The sequence below is a fragment of the Gavialis gangeticus genome, unplaced genomic scaffold (genome assembly GCF_001723915.1).
Source record: "Gavialis gangeticus isolate Ggan-Ray unplaced genomic scaffold, GavGan_comp1, whole genome shotgun sequence".
Taxonomy (NCBI): Eukaryota; Metazoa; Chordata; order Crocodylia; family Gavialidae; genus Gavialis; species Gavialis gangeticus.
The window spans coordinates 259824408-259840802 of record NW_017729032.1 but is presented as its reverse complement, the minus strand read 5'-3'; the positions used below and the strand labels follow the sequence as shown (position 1 = coordinate 259840802).

The 16395-nt window shown below is 44.7% G+C and overlaps 2 long non-coding RNA genes across 3 annotated transcripts in view; both read left to right on the top strand.

Annotated features, from left to right (window-relative positions):
• LOC109303558 overlaps positions 1-16395 on the top strand; it is a 184343-nt gene that overhangs the window by 77592 nt on the left and 90356 nt on the right. The window lies entirely within an intron of this gene.
• On the top strand, positions 11179-13063 carry LOC109303559. The gene is made up of 3 exons (XR_002099158.1): positions 11179-11188; positions 12308-12312; positions 12968-13063. It is a non-coding gene; the product is annotated as an uncharacterized LOC109303559 (long non-coding RNA).

Genomic DNA, 16395 nt, shown 5'->3' with positions numbered 1-16395 from the left:
GGGGGGGGGGGGAGAGGGACAGCCAGAGAGACAGACGGGAAGAGTAAATGTATGAGCATGAGTATCCTGGCCAGGGACTCTCAGGGTCTGAGAAGAGACCTGGGTACTGCAAGACTGGGAGTAGCAGCATTAGAGTAGGGAGCTAAGTCACAGACAGCTTGAGAGGAAGACTGCAGTGAGGAAGGAGCAGCAGCAAGCTGGAGGCACCCTCTAAGGGGCTGAAGAAGACTCAGACTGGTAAGTTAACCCTTTATGGACTTTGTTTATGTTGGTGTTGGAGGGCTGACGAGTGGGAGAACACCTATGCAACAGACATGTCTTGAGAGCAAAGGACTGTATTGTGCTTAAACACTAATCTAAGCAATAACTCTAAACCTGCTACAGGGAGTGTTTGCAAGAGGTGGTTTAACTACCTGTTTGTTTTTCCTGCTTCTAGGAATATTTTGGTGGACTTGGATGTCCAGTGGAGACCAAAGGAACATCCTTGTTGTTTCCCAAGAGCCTCAGGTATTTGTACTGGCAGCTGGGATCACACAATGCACTGGGGTGCCCTGAGCACATAATTTATCTTGTCATTGTCCCCTGTTCTAGGGAGATTGGGAAAGCCTTGCCAAAGGAGATGTCACTGAAGCAAGGAAAAGCATCCTTTATGGCCTAGAGAATGAAGACATTTTATGTCAATGTTAGTTTCTTGAAGTACAGACCTAGCTTCTTCACCATGCTACATCTCTTTTGTGATGTTCTGCCCAATTTAAGGGTCTGCATACCAAGTAGAATTGGTCTATGCCACTCCAAATTATGCCAGAGATGAGACCAAAGCAGAAATAGTTCAAGCCTTGAAGGCCTTCTTTGTGCTCTCCCTGATGCAGCTGGACTCAGTGCTTATTAGATGCATCTGAAAATTTGGTTCACAATATTAATTGTTCTTAAGTAAGAGCATTTGATATCTGCATTAATGATTCCGGTCCCATTCTTTTAAGAGACACCATGCTGTCATGATTGGATGCAACTGCTGACTCCCACAACCTGCAAACACCTTGTGTCTGGCTAGAAACTGATCACTAGGGGTCTACATAACTCATGGAGGTGGCCAGCCAATTTTGTGGTCAGATACCAGAGCTAGCCTCCGCTTTTGCAGGTTGGTGCAGTGGGCCCCCCTCACACCACTGATTCACAGAAGTTTAGGGCTGCAAGGAACCTCGTGAGATCATTGGGTCCAATCCCCCTGCTCTGGGCAGGAAAGACTGCTGTGTTTATTTGATCCCAGCTAGGTGTGTGTCCAGTCTCCTTTTGACAACCTCCAGGGTTGGCTGAAGGGTCCTTCTGGCCCTGCCTCTTGCTGCTGATCAGCTAAGGACTGCCTGTCATGTGGCCCTGCCCCTCACTGCTGATTGGTGGAGAGCCTCAGAAAGGTAGCCCTCTCAGCCAATCAGAGTGAGGAGTGGGGGGGGGGGGGGGCAGCTATCTTGCTAGCAGCCCTTTGTGCTGACAGTGTCTCTCCCCCCTTCCTTCCCCTGGTGGACTGTGACACAGCTGCAGTGCCATGAAGACTGTTGGCTGCATCTGGGGAGCCAGCATGTTTTCAGTGAGGTGGGTTTTTGTTTTGTTTCTGGTTGTTTTTTTAAGCGAGCCCACCGTTTTTCACAGAACCCATCTGATTTTGCATCTTCTGTGAAAATCACTCAATCAGTAATTCAGTAGGTCCCTACTGATCATTTCTCCAGGTGCGACACCTTTGCCCCGGCAGGCCAGCAACATGGATTCATTAGTTGGTTCTTCAGCCCACCCAAACCCTGAAGTTGCTCAGACATGTCCCCTTCAGAGTTCAGCTGTCTGGGCAAACTCTAGTTTCTCTAGTCACACTCACTGGGGACAGTGTGACAGCAAAGCACAGGAGTGCAGGCTTAACCAAGGAATTATTTAATACATACACTTTCCACTTAAAAAGCCCAACAGATTTACAGGAAAACAAAAAGCTTTTGAACACAATCCTGCTCAGTCTGATACCCCTTCTTTTTTTTTAATCAGTCCTGGGCTGAAGCTCTTCAAGGAAGCAAAGTCCCTCTCTCCCTTTCTAGCAGTGAAATGGCTTCCCTTGACTGGAGAAGCACCAATTTTTAAACAGTCTCTGTCCCCTTTTGCACATGTACAGAAGTTACACCTTTTTGGTCATGTTTTCCAGAGAGGATTTGAGAATCTATGGTTCTCTCTGTTCCCCACCTCCCTTCCCCTGTCTCTCACCCTCCTTCCCCCCATTTCCAAACATCTTTCTATAAAAAGTTAGTCCATTTAAAAGCAAGGCCCTGCTGCCAGAAACTGTACTGTTCACGCTGCTGAGAACCCTTCACTTCTGAGGGCTCCTTTACTGCTTGGTCACATCTTTCCAGACAGGGCTCTTTCCTATGGGCCAGCACCCTGCTACTTAATAGATGATCTAATTCAAAATAACTATTACAAGTACAAACAGTTTTCTGAAAACCAAATGGGATTCATAATTGGACACAGGCATATTCCCGGAAGTGTCGCAATCTGCAAATAAAACAACTAACATGTGGTTGATGGACTGTGGAGTCTCTAGTTACCATGCTATTGTCATAAAGTGGTGTTGTTCCAGTCACTTAGAGTCTGTCTACATGGCATAAGGCAAAGCCACATGCTGCATTCTACCCTGGCTAACCTGCCCTGCCTCCATAATTTAGTACAGAGAGAGATAACATATTACTTACAGTATCCAAGCTACTTTGCCAAAAATAAACTTGGGTGTCTCACTTGGGTGTCTCTGCATGTCATTGCATGCCACCATATGGACATATCAATTTCTTGCACACTTCCCATCCCTGAACAAGACACACTTCTTGTTTTTAGAAGGCAGAATGAAGCAAAAAGGTCTTTCATTGACAGTGCTGATATTTTCACAGGAAAAAACACAGGCAGCTGCAAGTAAGGTGGGACCAAAAACCTGTGGCTGCTTTATTAACCCCCAGGCTGTGTGATGCACTAGGACCTGCTTGTTGTCTACCTGGCTCAAGAATAGGGGATGGGCAGTGCCTGTCAAGCCAGCTGAGGGCCTCACCCTGCTGGAGCCCAAGTGCCTGGCCCCTCTCCTTGGATTGGGTGGACTCTCCCCCAGCTGATGTGCCAGGCAGTATTGGCTGCCCCCTGACTTGCAAAATGGGGCCAGCAGCTCATTTCCACCATAATCAGGCTCTGCTCCCTGTGTTTCTTTTTATGGTATGCACCCAAATTTCTAGCAACTAATTTTCAGGGGGAAAGATGTGTCATATACAAGTAAATACGGTATCCATTATGTAATGGTTACAGACACACACATGTTCCTGTTGCTTTTTTAATGGGATATCTTCAGTGCAAAGTTAACACAGGTCATCCACTGTCCACCTTGTACATTCTAGTTATTCCTTGCTATTCAACTTAGCTGGAAGGAGAATGGCTGCACTGTGTCCACACTGGCATGGCACTTGGGCTGTTGGGTCCACATTACCACTACATTCACTCATGTGTAATACATCCCAGGGTTCTCAGTACTATGCTGCTCTGTGAATCTGTCTAAGGATTTGCCTGTTCTTTCTTGGCACATAGGAAGAACTGTAGGAAGAAAATGAAGCGACTTGTATTAGCAGCTGATGAGTTGTGCTTACTTTTTAACATATGACTTGAGTGAAAAAAACACTCCTATACTTGGGTAAAGTACTTCGTGTCTTGATAGGATTTGAACTGGGGCAACACTAAGTAATAACTTGCATTAACTTCACAGTGAAGAGAAGCCTTCTGAGGGCTGATGCTTCCTGCTCTCCTGAAATCCTATTGCATAATTGGGTGCCCAGTATTTGTATTAAGCTCCACCATCTTTACTGTTAAGAGCGAAGATAAGAGAAATAGCTGTTAGTGGCCTTGAGAAGCTGGAGGAAGAGGGCTACCAGCCCCAGAAGGTAGCAGAAGCATGGGTAAAATGATTTAGGCCACTGCCCCAAAGAAAACAAAGGAGAGACTGGAGCTCTTGGGGTCTGCTTGAAAGCTCTGGCTGAGCAGGTGCTTGTGGCTGGAAAGAGATGGAGAATGTGTAAAGTTCATTAATTCATGTCCAGGAACATTCATGAACCCTTGCTAATTGTCTGAAAGTTTGGCTTGAGCCTAAATTTCTCCTCTTTGAATGTGTCCCCAGCTACAGGGAAAATTTTTCACATGGCTTGAAAAGGTGGCTACTTGTTTTTAAACCACTACTTCACTTGGAAGAACAGGCCTGGTTTTGATATTTCCAAAGACACTAAGGGTCTTCAGTTAGTCTTGTTCAGCTCAGGTTGATTTGCTCAGCTCAGGCTGACTACCAAGGCTCCATGCATCTGTCTACACAAGAACAGCCTGACCTAGAGACATGTTTCTGCCTCAGAGTGTTAAAGCTAGTTTTTCTTTGTCTTAATGCAGTCAGCCCTGAGGCTACAAAACTTGCTGCCAAATTCAAGTATGTTTGATTTAGCAAAATATATCCTGACAAATCTCATGCTTCTTTAGAAGACCCATTTGTTTCCTGAATAGAAACTCTACGAACTCTATGAAGTTCAAATACATTTTCTGAGAATGGGATTTTTTGTGCTTTCTATTCTCCTGCCTTTCCCTTTTTTCTTTTCTCTTAAAAGAGGATTATGCATTTTAACATCATGCTGTGGAGGATGAAAAGCAGAGAACACAAGACATGGTTTCCAAGGGGCAATGAACAGGAACAATAGTTTGTGGAGGAAGGGAGGTGCCTGAGAGCAATGCTACATCAGGCACCCTGCCATGAAAGGACACTAGGAAGACTAGGTGGCCATGTGGAAGTAAGGAACTTCTGTAGGTGACCTCCTTGGCCTCTGGTGAAACTTGGTGATTTATGGATAATGGGAACTGGGATTCCTGTAACTTCCAGGGGATAGAAGAAGGTAAATTTCATTCTCCTAGTGAAAGAAAAAGGAGTGCAAGTAAGTTTAGTTTCTACATGCTTTAGGGGTTATTGTGCTTAAGGCAGTGTTTCCCAAATTTGGGGGGATTTATACCCCACTAGAGTAATCAGCTCCTCTAGAAACTCCTACTTCAGGTGCTGGTTGCAACCTGGTTCCTTTTCCGCTACCACAGATTTTCGTTGCTGCTGATTGCCTCTGATTTCCGCACCATTGCTTCCCCTTCTGCTGACGTCCTTCATTACTGCTGCTGCTTCCCCCATGGCTTCTTCCACACTGCTAATAGCCACTGTAACCCCAAGTTCACCTTTAGTCATTCCCCTGGGAACCTTTTCTGGCTTCTGCCTCCTCCAAGGGGCTTGCCCCACCATTTGGGAAATACTGCCTTAGGGTAATATTTGACTCTGGAATTTGGCCCTTAAAGCATTAATAGATTCTGTTGTTACTTTTCAAATTAAATGAATAGGCCTCTGTACTTCTAGAGTATGCTTACCCTTGTTACTCCTAGGAGGTTCAGCAATTTAGCATGACATGCCCACCTCCAGGAGTTCCCTTGTTGCCACTCTTGAGGTCTTTGGCATGTTTGAGGATGGAGGCAGGAGGCACCCCAGAGCAGTTTCACTGACTCGTATCGAGGTTTGGCACCGGCAGAGTAGGAGCAAATGGACAGGGCATACTCAAGGGCAGTGCCCTCTGGAGTACCAGGGAAGCCATGTAGACATACCTATATTATTCCTCCCCATCTTGTTACCATAGTCTCCAAACACATCAAAGTCTTCACAGTTTTCATCTGCCTGAGGTTGGGGAGTACCATTCTCCTTGTTTTATCCATGATAGACATAAAGATTTAGTGGGTTTTCTAAGGTCACAGAGGGAGTAGGTGGCTGGGGGCTGATTTCCTGCATCACAGACTAGCACCCTAACCAATGGATTGTCCCACCTCATTAGTACTCTACTTGTACTCATTAAGCAATGTTCACTATGTAAGGGAGTTGCAGTACTTCAACAACTACAATTGGTTATGATGTCTTTTATTTGGCTTGCTATTACCACTGACTCCAGACTTCTTTAGATAGTAGCCAGTAAAGTTCAAAACAATAATTTCTACTAATAAACAGGAAGTAGAACCCTAGGGAGTTAATAGGGCTTTTTCATCTCAACCAAACTCTCTGATCTAATTTCAGATAGCAGGAAATATGCCAGTCTTAGCCACTAATTAGAGTTACTCATTGGAAATTATTTGTAGCAGACCTCCAAGCTTATCATAACAAAAAGGACAATGATGTTAGCAAGAATGCTAGGCACTTGTGGGGTAGGGGCCTTTGGAATTATGCAATGGTTTGTTGCAAAGATGTATGCAGTACATCAGACTGCAAGGCCAGTAAACTTAGCAAATTCAGAAATGATAATTCAGTATTTCCCCAGCTATATGGAAGTGCCAGTTCTGTTTATCATCTTTAATGTGCCAGAACTTTCTGAATAATTCTTTGGAGTCAGCATTAGTAATTAAATTTTCAGTTCTCATTTGTTCTTGGATCCAACTCAGCAAGCTCTCTTGGTGCCACACACTGCTGAATTCTGATTATATTCATTTGGGATTAGGGCTCTAATTCACCCTAAAATATTTTTTTTTTCTCTGGGAAAATGAGGTGTTCTTTCATTATGACTAAGTGTCCTGCATCCTCTAAGCTTTATTACATGGCTAGATCATTCTGGCTTTACAATGGGTATTTCTTTACTCAATGAGTAGTGCCACCAGGTATTTTGTTATTCGTTACTATTTTCCATGAATCAAGGTGATAGAATCTGACCCAAATATACTCAGAAAGGTAATAAATGTGTGGTAGGATGGGATGGAAATAAGATGGTTTTTATTATTGTCTCTGACTTCTGTAGCAGTCATATTTTATGATTTTGTATCACCTTTCATTCAAGGATGATATGTTTTTATGTTCAATTTCTGGGGCATCTAGACAGTAGCAACCACAAAGTAGCTTATAAAACTAACCAAGCCTCACATTACCCCTCTGAGAAATTTCTGTAGCTTTATAATGGCCAGAAAGTGGCTTGCTATAGAGCTGAGAATAGAACCCACTTTTCTGCTTTAAGCACTTCACAGCCATTAGCCCACTAAGATGGGCAAATATGGCATTTCTGAATCCTCTTATTCCTACAACCCTTTATAAGACATACTTTCAGGAAGGTCTAATAGTTCCAGGGGTCTAGGAAAACATACTTTAATGACCCCCAAGAGGGGAATAAAGGGGCTGTACTAGAGCTGATGGAAAATTAGTCAAAACAGAAATTGTTGATTTCTCAGATGAAATCTGAATACCAGGAAGTTTCACCTGAAACCTGAAATATTTCTATTTGTAAATCCTGCCATGGTGCCTCAAAGGGGCTACATTTTAGCCTTTGTGGGGCAAGCTTCTTTGTCAGACTCCATCTCCCAGGATGGTCTGGTTGAACTTGGGAAAGTGAGTTGGGGGAGTGTATCATGGGAGTCACTGAACATAGTGCATTATGGGAGCTGACTGGGGAGCCTGGTCAGTGGAGGAAATGGAGATACAATGCATGTTACTGACAACACCCATGGGGCAGCGTTTCCAAAATCGGAATATGTCAGTGTTTTGGTATTTGGTTTTTCAACACAAAAATAGAAATTTTCAGAGGAAAGAAGAGAAAAATCATTTAGATGGAAATCCCACTTTCTTTTTAAAATGGTTTTGAGGAAAAATTTTGTCTGACCCTAGTCTCTGCCCTCTTCTCTGCTTTACAGTGTGTCTGGCCAGACTTTGAAAGTCTTCATCTACACTCATTTTTTACATTCAAAATTCAGGTCTCACCTATCCTGAATACCTCTGAATGGTTGGAGAACTAGAAATATGAGAGAAACCATTTGTCTCATTGTCTTCTACCTTTCACTTTGTGTGTCCATTTCTACTTATACAATATTTTAGCTTCTGTGTAAAGTGCAGGAAGAATGCTGACTGGGTGGTGGGACACTTGTACTATGCACTGAATGACTCTGAATGTCACAAGGTAGTGAAAAACCAGGTGCTTGTGGCTTTATGAATCCTATATCTAAGGAAATACTTAAGAGAGGATTCACAAAATTGCCATAGGAATGTAGCTCAGATCATTCAGGTAGAAACAACTCAAGTTTGCTTTTATTCCCAGGAAAAGTATTAGTAGCCAAACCAGAACCCACTGTAGCTACTATGCTGGTTATGTGTATGGATATTGGGTATCTATACATGTGCTCCGGGGTGGAGGAGGGGCATTTTCATTAGAGCAGCTCTGAGGGCAGCTATACACATGATCAAGCTCTGCTCCAACACATGCTAATTAGCACATGCTGGAACATACTCGATTAATTGAATCCACTGTGAGTCTGCTGGAGCGTGCTAATTGCTGCACTCCAGCAGCCTCCACGTCACGTGTATTCAGCGTCCCCATTTTTCAAAATGGTTGCTGAATGCACATGACACTGCAGGCACTTTTAGTTAGAGTGGCTCTAATTAAAGCACCCCTCGCCCGTCCTCTGGAAAACATCTATAGATGCCCTGAGAGCTGCTGTAGTTAAAACGCCTACAGTGTCACCTGTATTCAGCATCCCATACTTCAGAATGGCAGTGGGAGCACTTTAACTAAAGCTCCTTTGACAAGCTTTAGTTAAAGCACCTCGTCACCATTCTGAAACATGGGGATGCTGAATACACGTGATGTGGAGGCTGCTGGAGTGCAGTAATTAGCACGCTCCAGCAGACTCACAGCAGATGCAATTAATCCAGTCTGCTCTAGCACGTGCTAATTACCATGTATCAGAGCAGAGCTCTATCATATGTATAGGTGTCCGTTGTTCCTCTTGCTGGTGCTGAATCCATGGCCTTTAATATGGCTTATGCCAATGCAGCTGGAGATCTGCCACAGCCTGTACAGTCAGAGACTGAGGAAATGGAATCCACTATCGTTACTTGCAGAGAATTAAGTTTTAGTGCGAAAGGTTGCTATGTACAATATAGTGTACTGCTGTGTTCTCAAGGGAAATCCAGTTAGAAATCCCCAATAAACAATGACTTGGCCACCTAAGTGAAGACATCACTGAAAATGTTCTGTTGGAGCAAGAGACTATGTGGGTGGCTTGCTTAGCAGCAACAATTTGGCTTTGTCTATGCTAGGAATTTTTTTCCTTTTCAAAACTTTTCCAGAGAGCATACTTTAGGGTAGACGCAAACAATATCAACCACTAGACTGGTGTAGAACCAACCCTCAGACTAAGGGAGCCAAAAGCCATCAAAATTGTCCCACACATCTTTGGCTCTGTTGTGTATATAGATCCCTTTATAAATTGGGAGTAATTGATGCCCTGAGGGAATGAAAGGGGGAATGATAAAATGGACAAACAATGACCAGAAGAGTGCCAAATAGTGTGTGTGTGTGTGTGTGTGTGTGTGTGTGTGTGTGTGGGAAAGTGCTTTATTTTACATTTTCTTGTTAGCTAGCGTTTAGGCATGTGAAGTCTACTTCAAGCATTTCCTGACCGTTTTCCACCTAGGTAACATATATCACCTCTGGCTGCTTTAAATCTCCTTGAACTACACAGGCAGAGATTCCATGAGATGACTAAAGGAAGGTGTTTCATAATGTATTTTAACTGACAAGAACCATGAATAATAAACCAGCTCCTGGGTTTAAATTAGATAACATTTAAATACATTTCAATCATAACGGCAGAATTTCCTCCAAGTCCCATGTCTAGATAAATATTTTTAGTACAACCACAAAGATTTTCAAAGGCCATCAGGGGCTCAGGTTTTGAGCAGCCAAATTGAGACCCTGTAGGAGGGTGGGTAATTTTCAGAAAGTGAAGAGCACACAAGACTCTTGATTCATAGAAGGGCTCAGCATGATGGTATCTAACATTAGAGCAGAAGGCAGTGTTCTGGACTTCACCAGGAAGTCCACCAGGAACACTACCTTCTGCTCTAATGTTAGATACCTAGTGAAGTCCAGAACACTAGTTTAGGCTCTGAGGCTTGTTATTCAATGTATGGGGAGGATTAGGCATCTCTGACTGGGCGTGAGCCTTAAGAGCTGGCCTAGAGGGAAATGCCGAGGAGAGGGGCATGCCTTAAATTCTCTCACCCCATTTCAGTGGTTAGACATTCAGGCAGAGGTAGGCTTGAATGGTTGTGCTGCTGCAATCACTATGTATAAAAGAAGGGGGCCAACTGCTCCTCTTCTAGTTGTTCTCTAAAGGAAAACAGTGCCTCATCTGCATGTGTGAAGGGCCAGATCCATTAGGTACCTGTTGAGACTGTCTACCATGTCGAGCTATAAGACAGGGAATGCCAAGTTTCTGGTTCCCAATCAGGCCTCAGAGTGAGAAGGGTGCTGAGCTGTCAGCCTTGTCCAGACTATGGTGCTTCTGAGCATACTCAGAAGCAGAAATTAGATGTGTAGACTTCTTTTGTTTAGAAAAATGAAGCACCCATGGAGCTTGCGCACCTCCAGTGTGAAGCAGCGAGTGAGCAAGTTTTGGCCCCAGAATTCCACCTGAATCCTTTTCCTGGATCTGGTCCATGCTTCCTGATGATTAGGCCTTTCTGCAGTGCCTTGGGCTGGGTACACAAAAACTGAGATTTCCAAATCCCTTCTGAGAATCATTGGCTGATATGATTAACTGGGTGGCTTCATCCAAGAGTGCACTTTTTTGCACAGCATTTATAAGACCTATTGTATTAACTTTATAGCACCCATAACATACAGGGAGGGATATGTAAGGGAGAGGTTCTAAGCAGAGCTGGGAAAAGGTTCAGGTGTAACCATCATCACAAACAGTATGTGTTTGGATCAAGCACATGCAACTTAATACTGTGGGTGATATCAGCCGTCAGCCCTGCCCTGGCTGCTTTGGGCCACTCTGGTATTGCAAATTTTCTGTAAGGCTAGTTTAAATGGCCCTCTGTAGCCTACCCCTCTCCAGTTAACCCCTTTTCCCCACTCCCTCTATCCAGTGGTTTTGGGTTACTTCCTATCATGGGCCCTGGCATCAAAATATTGTTGAAGATATAGCCAGAATGTCAGGATATCTTGGTAACCCTTTAACCCTAGTGGAATGGCTCTCAGGGGGACTGTTGGCAGCCAGCAATGTGACATCTACTTCATTGAACTTGCAGGCCCAGAGCCTGAGTTTCTGCCAAGATGTGCTCAGCACAGTTCAAGGGAGCTGTGTACAAAAGTGCTTTAGAGCAGTGTTTGGCTGCAGCTCAAGGGCTGGGCTGGTGAGCTCAATTCAGTAGGTGTATCATTGCAGCAGATGTGATACTATGCAGCTGAACGCAAACATCGTGATGATGTGCTGTCATCTCAGCAGAGCATTGTGTTTTCACAGACCCAGGGACCTGAAAGGCAGCAGCTAAGCACAACAGCTTGTGGAGAATGATAAGCCAAACGCCCTCATTTTTTACAATCTCTTCTGAAATCAGTTATGCCCCTGCCTTGTGCTCAAGCTATGCTGTTGTATTATCTGCATTTCCAGACAGGACAATTTGGCAAATGCAAAATCCCTACTCCATTAAGATCGTTGTCAGGCTCGCACATTTAAAAGATTTGAAACAGACAATCTTGAGCTTATGCACTTTGTATTAGTGCTTAGCAGCAGGGGCTTAAAGCTGTTGTTGCCCAGAGGAGTTCATGCCAAGGGAAAACAGAGTGAATTACTTGAGGATTCTGAAGAAAGCTCTTGAGTCACTTAAAATCACAGAGGCCTGCCCTAGCAGTCCACATACACAATGGTAATGAGCCTTGGAGCACAAAAACCAAATATAAATAGAAGTATTTAATTTTCAATGCACGCTACTCACGTTCCTCCTAAGTCCCAGGATTTGAAAAGCAACAATACCATCACATCCTGCCACATGTGTATTTTGGATGTTATAAAAATCTTGATTGCTGTGATTTTATTGCACCTTAACAGTGATAGGTAGATCTTGTAGATTTTTTTTGACAAGTATGAGTTATTTGAACCCGTGGCTTAACGTCAGATTAACTGAATAACTAAACATGTATTTTAGTTAGGAGAAATCCATTGCCATCAGAAAAGACCCAAACAACAGTAAAACCTAGGAGTTAGTTCCTCTTTTAAATTAATGTAGACCAGCTGAGGAGCTGACCTCCTTATGGTGAAATTCAGTGCACCTTTCATATAACCCTCCCTGTGAACTACTTCAATGACCAGGCTGGCTGCCAGACACACAGTAACATCAGGTAACTACAAAGATCCTGAAATATTTAAGTGCTTCTTTGACAGAACTATGTGGAATGGTTTTATGACCAGGTGACATGAACAGCTGAAGTATTTATCAGTACAAATGGTTCAAGCAGGAGGCTAGCAAACCACGGGTAAAGTCTTAGTTCTGCCACTGACTCATAGCCTGACCTTGGGAAGTCATTTAGGCCATGTACAGAAGTTACACGTATTGCACAGTAAGCATATAGAAAGTGCTTTATAGCTGTAACCAAACAGATGGTCAGAGCACATACAGCACTGAGAAGAATGGTGGAACCTGCTCTGAGATGACTCTCGATGGATGTGGTACCAGACTTCTGCGCTGTCCATTACAGCACAGTAATAAACATCTGTACCAGATCCCATCACAACTCATGGTAAGTTCCATTCCACTGATGTCCCATGGAGCATTGCAGCACCCTGCTCACCCCCCCTTCATGGGGTGGTGGTCTAGCCTAGACTAGAGCTTGTCTTCTCTGCCCAAGCACTGGGCCAGCCCCTCCCTTGGGGTCTCAGTGACCCAAGGTGGTGAAGCCTCCATTTCCAACCCTTTTTCTCCCCCAACCTTGTTCTCTCCAGCTAGCTATTAAGCTGCTGCCTGGTATTATCGCTCAGTGTGTAGATTTCATCTATCCCATCTGGGCATTTGTAAGGATTGCAGCTTTTCATTAAGTGTTGTGCTGTTTGTTGGATACCATATTCACACAGAGGTTTGGCCAAGCTGTTCATCTTGTACGGTGTTGTTTTGAAGCGTCTGTATCCACATCTCAGTCTGTTCAGCTTGACCCATGCTTCTCTATTAAGCTTGTACCCAATGGGGGACCGGTTTAGTGTTAGTATCAAACGCTATAGGAATAGATTTGAGACTGGATTAGTCTGACCAATCATTTAATTTCCATTCACCCCACCCCTTATCTAAATTATTGATGCTCCCCACTGATCTCATGCCTCTAACACCTCCACCCAACCCTATGCCAGCAGTGTTCCCTCTAAACTGTGCGGCATGCGTGGCTGCGTAGGGCTGCTTATGCCACGCAGGTGCGCTTATGCCGTGCTGCCAGGTGCACCTGTGCACACTGTGCAGCTTAGAGGGAACACTGCATGCCACTAGTTTGGAACAATGGTCAGGTGCCAGGGTCATTGCTCCTTACTGTTGTTGGGGGGGTTTTAGTCTGTTTGAATGGGACCATACTTCTTGCTAATGGACACTGGCCGCCCTATCCCTTAGGATCATGTAGCTTACCTGAGAGTGGCCAGTGTGTTGATGTGGAGCCACTTAATAAAAACTGGCACCAAAAGAGACACTAAAAGGTATAAAAGCTTTTTTTTGAGCCCCACAGCTGAGGTGTAGCCAACAGTTGTAACTGTGGGTTTTCACTGATGTACCTCTGGCTGCCATTGCCAAGGTGCCACTCCTCTTCAGGTAAAGGCACAGTGGGAATCAGAAAAATTCACCCTAGCAAAACCTCCCTAACTTCTTCCCCCTCTCTCCCCAAAGAACTGGAGAAGGCTCATCCCTCCAGGTCCAGATGTTTGGGTTCCCAGGCATCCAAGCTCCCACAGCAGGGCGATGACACTCAGGCATCCAGGTTTTCCCAGCTGGGAGGTAGAAAGCAGGCATTCCATGGGGTGGTCAGTGCTGGGGTGTGAGCAAGTGCAGAGTTTCCCATCCCAGGTGGAGGAAAGGGTCAAGACTGGGGACTCACCATAGGTTCCTCAGTGTCTCTCTTGTCTGCAGACTCTGTATTTGTGCATGGGAGGACTGGGCATGGAAGTCAAGATGTTGGATCCAGGATGGTCAGCTGGACACCTGCAGAGCACACGAGACATGTGTAGATGGTCCTGGCAAAATAAGGGCCAAACGGGACCCTTGATATGGAGGGTGGGAATGGACAAAGTGGCAGCTGCTTGCACCTGTGCTGCTATGGCACTTGAATGAGCCATCCAGGCCCAGGAGTACACTACAAAGGTCCAAGAACAAGGTCTTCAGATGGCCATCTGCTGTCTGATAGACGGCACCCATGTCACTGTGGAACTGAGAGTTACAGTGTCATGATAAGGGGTTTATGCATAGGATCAAAGACCACTTGGGATCCAGCTACTACTCCCCTGAGTGGCATCAGTGCTGGCTCCCATGAAGAGACTGTAATCTTCTTGGGCTGGGCTGGGCTGGGCTGGGCTGGGCTGGACTGTTGCGAAAGGCTGATGCCCAGCCCCATACAGTACGGTGAGCCCTGCTCCAGGGACTCTTCCCTGGGGTGACATGACTGGGGATCCCATGGGAGCTAGCTCTGGATGGTGGCTGAGGGGGAACACTCAACACCACACATTTATTGGGAAATGCTGGGGTGGAGGATGGTTCAGGAGATGTGGCACATAGGACCTACTGACTGTCCAAGGAGCCAGGAAGGTGGTTGGTGGGGCCTGGTCTAGGGAGTAGCAGGGTGGGAAGAGGGGCACCAGGCTTCCCAAGACCTGATGCTAGGGCTGGCAGGGACATCACCCACCTTCCAGGTTTAAATTGCTCCTCCTAGCTGCTGGCGGTCACCAGTGTAGGTGCCAGGCCCCCAAGAGGTTCCAGGACAGTCCCAGAAGGGCATGGGAGTGCTCAGAAGCTGGCAGGGAGGGAGAGGTGGAAATGTGGCCCACCACCCTGCCAGGCCAGGCCAAGCCACTCCACACCCAGGTCCCACTGCAGGAGAGCAGCACAGCTCCTGCAAAAATTGGCAGCCCCCTGGGCTCTGGTTCAAATTCTGGAGCAGGCAGTGTTCCACAGTTTTTTCTTTATTATTCACTTTTATTTATTATATACTTTTATGTTAAGTATTAGAGCTGCAACCTTTAATTAAACCAAGGGGTGACAATTTCATGCACAGCATTCCTCCTGCCTCCCCAAGGTTTCATGTTTTGTTCAGCTCCATTCAGCAGTCTTTGGCAGCCCAGGGAGCCTGTGGGACACACTGGGAAGCACCAAGCTGGGCTTGGCCTGCGCAGGTGGGTTCTGAGTTCTGCCCCACTGAAGGACTAAAATCTGTTACGTTTGGTCCCAACCTAACCTTGAGTGTTTAGAGTAAATCTTGAAAGTTAAAGCTCTTCTGCCTTGGGCTTCTTGAACGCTTGTATTTAGCCTTGATGACAGATTTTTAAAGGCCGTATCAGCAAAACTCTGCTAGCACAGACAGCTTTTACCAGAAAGTCCTTCTGTTGATGCAGCTTGTAACAGAACCCCAAATTAAATGTGATATACTACCAAAAGGACATTTTTGTACTTATAAATGCATATAACCAGGGCTTCTGGTTTCATACAGAAACATGGTAAAAACTTCCTACACCTAACCAATGTTGTTATTTCAGTGGTAATTCCTAGTATAGAAAATATATATTTAGAAATACAGACATTTAAATTTAAGGCTAGAATTTTCAAAGATAATTGCCATAATTTTTTATATCTAATTTCCATTTAGCACTTTCAAAAAGATGTGATTTTTTTTGATGAGTTAGAAAACTAGATTTATTTTCCCATGAAAAAATTAACTAATCTGTTTTCATTAAAAAAAGATTTAAAAAAATCAAAATAAATGTATTGCCATTTATTTTTAACAAATGGTTTGCCATTCCCTTTTTCCCTCTTCTTTTCCTCTTCCATACTTACTCCTTTCCCCTTTTAACCTGGAAAGGGAAAAAATACAAAAATGATTTTTCCTATGCTTTGTTTCCCCGTATCTTTCTCATGGAGAAAAAAAAAGGGGAGATTTAAAAGTGAGAGAAAGAGAGAGAGAGAGAGAGAAATTTTCTTTATACTATGGTGGGGGTCTATTACAAACCCACTACCCAGAGTCAAGACCTTGACCAGGAGTTCACCAGGGAATTGGCTGAGGCCGCACAATCCCAGTGTATGGTTGTCATGGGAGACTTTAACTACCCAAACATCTCATGGGAGGAGCGCTTGGCCAAATCCGAGCAGTTGCAAAGCTTTCTCTTGTGTGGATGACCTCTATCTGATGCAGGGCCAACAAGAGGTAAAGCGCTGCTCGACCTCGTACTGGCAACCGGGGATGACCTAACTGGCAACCTAACAATTGAAGGGAAGCTGTGATCATGAACTGATCACCTTCACCATCTGCCGTAAAGCTGGCAAGTCAGTCAGTA